At 37.6% G+C, this 5,389-nt stretch overlaps 1 long non-coding RNA gene across 1 annotated transcript; it reads left to right on the forward strand.

The window, feature by feature from the left end:
- The first annotated feature begins 1,700 nt into the window (after positions 1-1,700).
- Positions 1,701-5,059, forward strand: LOC130466014 (uncharacterized). The gene is made up of 3 exons (XR_008926029.1): positions 1,701-1,902; positions 3,093-4,480; positions 4,845-5,059. It is a non-coding gene; the product is annotated as an uncharacterized lncRNA (long non-coding RNA).
- Positions 5,060-5,389: the final 330 nt, after the last annotated feature.

The following is a 5,389-nucleotide window of genomic DNA, read 5'->3' on the forward strand; positions in this document are numbered from 1 at the left end:
TATCAGGGGGAACCTTGGTTCCATATCAGGGGAAGCCAGTGCTTCTTATCAAGGGGAACCTTGGTTCCATATCAGGGGAAGCCAGTGCTTCTTATCAGGGGGAGCCTGGGCTCCATATCAGGGGAACTTGACCAGTTCTTACACTTTCCTTTATCATGTTTACATTTCTTTTAATGGGACATTAATCAGGAAAATCTCATTCATTCAGGATAGTTCAATAAAACCATTAAATCTCGTTATTTCATAAAATCATTCTTTCAGGAATAATAATTCATTAAATCAATACTTTGCATAAAGTTGCATTATCGTAAAACAATTCAATCAAATCATACTTGTAATCCCGCAAATCATAAAACATCATTATAAAACATCAATCATTCATAACATCATTCATAAATACATTTCGAAGGGATTGTGGGTACTAGCAATAACCGTTACCTCAACCGTAGTTTTTTTTATACTTCCTGTCTGATGGATCGTCCTTCCTGAGCCTCGAGTCCAATTTCCCAATAGCCCAATTTGAAAAACGGCCCAACTTACTATAGGTTTGAGTAGGATAAATTAAAGGTTTTTCTTTGGTTTTCTTGGAAAAGAGGAATCACGAGAAGAGGTATGCTCGAAGAGGAGGAGAAGAGAGGAAGGAGGAAGAAGGGAAGGTGGTGGTTGGGCTCGGTGTCTCAGCACAGCGCCGGAGATGCGACGCTGATGGTGGCGGTTGTGCGGCGTTGGTACAACGAGGGAAGGGGAAAGGGGTGCGAACAGGGGAAAACAGGGGAGGGGTGGTGCTTCTCGGTTTGTTCTGGGTGGAGGGAGGAGAGGTTCAGCGGTGAGGGTGGAGGAGAGATTGTCGAGAAGACGGGGAGTGGCTTGGTGTGGTGGCTGTGTGGCTGGGTGGTGCGGCGGAGACAAGAAAGATGGGGGCAGGGGATGTGCGGCACTGCGGACCGGTTTTGGGTCGAAGGAAAAGGGGCGAATTTTTGGTTGTGGAAGGTGGTCGACTGAAACAGAAGGAGGTGAGGCGAGGTGGTGGAAGTGGTGGTTGACGGTGATGGTCAAGGTGGTCACAGTGGTAGTTGATGGTGGTGGGAGATGGTTTGAATCGAAGAAACAGAGAGAAATGAAATTGAATTTTTTTTTTGAATTTTTTTTTGGTTGGAATTTAGTGGAAATTGTGTCTGATTTGTAGAGTCAAGTAGAGTGAATGAGAAGGAAAATTTGCTTGGGGCTCAAGGTTGAATGTAGACTGAATTGAGGGAAAGAGAGGAAGGAAGGAATTGCTTCCTTCTTCCTGGTACACGTGAAGAACAAGAAAGAGAAAAAAAGATGAAGTTTTTTGTTCTTTTAAGGCACACTAGTAGAAAAAACCTTTATTGCAGCCCCCTTGTTGAAGGGGGCATAGAAAAATACGCTTCAATAACCAATCGGTCAACGCGGGTCAAACATCATAAAGGGTTGTTGAAGCGAACATTTTTTTTGTTCGCTTCAAAAGCAATTGTTGAAGGGGGCATTAAATGTTCGCTTCAACAGATAATAATCGCATATACTCCAACTTTTAATTCTCTCTCCTCCTCATTTCTTCTGTTAGCGTGAAAGAGTCATTTCTCTCTCTCCTCTCCTCTCCTCTCTCCCGGTTCAAAACTCCTCAAACCATCCGTCCCTTTCCATGGGAGGTATATCTTCTCTCCCTCTCCCTCTCCCTCATTCTCTACAATTTCAAAGAAGGTGTCTTCATAAACACCCTCGATTTCGTTCTCTTTTTCTCTCCTCTTTCAACATTTTATCTTCGTGTTAGATCTAAAAATTTCAAGCGAAAATGAAGGAATTTCAATCCACACCGGTCAAGCTGATATCCAGGTCGAAAATTCTTGCTGGTAGCTTTACTGTCTCGAGCATGGTATTCAGGTATAACCTCTTTTCTTCTCTCTAGATCTATCGTTTCTGCTTTCTTTTTTCTTAATTTTATGTTGTTATTGCAAAAAATTGATGTTATGAGTGTTGAATTTGTTCAATTTGAACTTTTGATGCCGCATTTCGGTATATAGTGTAGATATATGATGTTATGTTGTTTTTAATTGGTTAAATATAATTTTTGATGCCTCGATGCATAATGTGAAGATCTGTATTTGAAATTTATTAAGTTAGGGGTTTCGATATTTGCAATAATCGCAATTAAGGTTTATTTCAATAATTTTCCTCTTTTACGCTTCTAATTTGCATACTGAATTTCTTCGTTATTCATATTAATATAATAAGTCGACATCATAGTATCTGGAATTGAATTGGGTACTTTCAGGCTTAGGACTGTAAGGAGAAGTAGGGACTCAGTAACTCACACTTGCTATTAAGCTTTTAGAGTAATTTTCAGTTCTTTGCGTGTTATTTTGCATTCCTTGACTATCTTTAACAGAAGCAAGCACCCAGAAGTTGTAAACATCTGCTGTCTCTGTTAGCTATCTGTGTCATAAAGACCTAAAATAAGGTGAACTAACATGCCATGACAAGGGATAATATGGTGGACAAGGCTTCTTAAGGAAGCTAAAACTACTTTGGTGACATCTGTTTTCTTGCATAGGTAAAATGAACCATCCTTAGTTCATGAACTGGGCCCCAATATATTTGGAAAAAACGTATATGATTGCTTGTGGCTGTAAGTTGTCAGTAATGTTTAAAGACTTTGGGTTTGGATAATGCAAATTTTGTTATTTACAGTCTTTCCAATTTTGATTACATTCTTAAAGTCCCGCAACTAGGAATTAGAGCTCCTAGCCTCCAACATTTTACAGTATATAATGTTCTCAACACCAAACCACGAAATAGTGTGGCCTTGCTGATGTAGGATTTTGAATGGGCAAGATATGTTTTTTCCACTAGTGTTTCGTGAATTGTTGGATGTTAGACCTTAAAAACACTTGAACAAATGTTGGTTTGATATTGTGAACTTGTATTAGAACTTGTTTGTGATTGACATGGTTATATTTTGATATTGTGACAGTTGCTCTGATGTTCCTAAGTTGATCCTTTTTGGCTGAATTTAAACATGCAATATTAAACATGAATCTTATGGTGTTCTTCTTTTTGGTATTGCTGCATAGAAAACGTCATTTGAACAACAGATGATAATTGCTAGAAATATCCAGAAAGGTCCAGCCAACCAAGTGATAAGATTGTGAGTTATACATTCCCCCGTTTATATATCTCGGCATATATGGAAATTCAGCACACGGTAATAACAGGGATTTCATCTCCTTATACAAATTCAGTTAAGATGGGTTTTTTCCGGATAAGGTTTGAGACTTGAACTTTTTCCCCCTTGATTATCTTCCCTTCGAAGTTAGGTTCTTGGTATTTGGTTGAGCTGTAAAATCAGAATGCAGGATATACTCATAACGTTCTTTCGAGATAGTTTTTATCAGTGCACTAAAAATGAGAGAGCGAGTGATAGTATATCAGATATAGATCAGTGTTTGTCTTCGTTTTTTTTTTGTTTTTTTACCCTTTTAACATGTAACGACCAAATCTAGTCGAATTTCATGTACTCATTACGTAAATTTACTTTGGTTATTTATCGTGTACTCATTACGTAAATTTACTTTGGTTATTTTGTCCTCAGATTTTGCCCGCCCCAATTTTATGCTCTCTGAACAAGCTTCATTTTCTTGTTTTATGAATTTGACTTGTTCTGTTGTCAAACTTTTAGTTCAGTTTTGTACCTTAGTTTTTCCTTTTGATTACCGAAGTCTGAACTGCAGCTTTATCTTAGTCTTGAATGGTCTTGTGCTTTTTGCTTATGTAATTGTGTTCTTAGCTTAATGTGTATAAATTGTAGGCACTATAGGTTATCCGTGAGCTTAAGCAGAAATTAAAAGTTCATTTCAAAACTCTCTTTTTCCCGTAATAAACTAATTTCAACTGATATATAGTCCTGCATATGTAACTAAATTGATACACAGGAATGGCTCAACTGTCACTATACTCTTTTTCTTATCTATGTTCTTCGTTGCAAGTACTTGACCAACGAGTTGCTTGAGGCTCCTTCATTTCTTATAGAATTGTGTGGCTGTGTCACAACTGTAAATCACAGTATTCTTATATATAACAGATGTATTCTTATAGAATTGTGTGGTTGACAGCTGCGTAAATGACTAAAATTTATTTTTCAATTGTTCAAATTTAGGAACATATTTACATAATATCTGCAATCAAATGTACATAATGCATAGATCTTCTCTGGGAGTTTGGGGTTTATTTATTTTACTCTATGCATTATCTATAGTATGTTTTTGACTGGTTCATCTAGCTATTCTTGTTTCTTGAGGTTTTATGTTTTTTATTCCACTATTTGCATTTTTCAAGAGATTAGTATGAAGATATTGAGTTGCTTAACTTGCTTTGTACGTTTCACCAGGAGTTAAATCAAAGAGAGCAAGAAGACTCTTTAGATGAAGGTCTCCTTTCAGAAGTCAATGCACAACTACGGCAAGTGAGTTGTCTTTTCGTTTTTGTGAAATTTTTCGATCTTCTTCTATTTGATGGCTGAGAACTGTACCTTGTTACTGTAATATGGCCACGTAAATGTAAACCAACCGTTTTTAATAGAATTCATAGAAAAGACTTGTAAGTATGTCTTATGTGCTGTGTCCCATTGAGGCCAACTTGTCACGTGACGTGGTTTAACCTTCGATACACGTTAAGGTGTATCATAAAGTGACAAGTTTAAAATCTTCATATGTTGATTCGGTGCATGATTTACTTTCTTCATGTTGGAGTCTCAATCTAAAATGTTTATAAATTGTCAATGTCATGGGAAAGTTGTGGGTATTGTAGTCATTCATCTTTCCTTGCAGGCGAAAGAAGATGTGGACAATCCAGGAAGAGAGGATGACCCTTTTTTTCACGAGTAGTAAGAGAGGAAGAGCGTCAAGGAACAAAATGTTGCCGCTTAAGTGTTGTCCCTCCCTTTTGTAAAAATAGAATTGTAGATTCAAAGATTATTTTTGTGTGAATTTATATTGTAAAATTACATTAAACAGTATTATTTCAATATTAATGTGAATGAAGTATTTATTGTTTACAATTGTCTATTTTATGAGTATTATGGTTCTTCTATTACCTAACAAAGAAAATTAAAGCAGAATATTAGTGGTGGTATTGGCGCAAAAATACAGGTATTGACGCAAAAATACAGGTCTGTTGAGGGGGGCATTTAAGAAGTGAGCCTCAACAGAGGTGTCTGTTGAGGCGGGCTTTTGTAAAGCCCCCCACAACAGGTCCTTATTTTTCGCTTTGGTTTTGGGCTGTTGAGGCGGGCTTTTGAAAGCCCCCCACAACAGACTACCTGTTGAGGCGAACAAAGCCCGCCTCAACAGCTATGTGAGCTGTTGAAGCCACG

This window comes from Spinacia oleracea, chromosome 1 (genome assembly GCF_020520425.1).
Source record: "Spinacia oleracea cultivar Varoflay chromosome 1, BTI_SOV_V1, whole genome shotgun sequence".
Taxonomy (NCBI): Eukaryota; Viridiplantae; Streptophyta; class Magnoliopsida; order Caryophyllales; family Amaranthaceae; genus Spinacia; species Spinacia oleracea.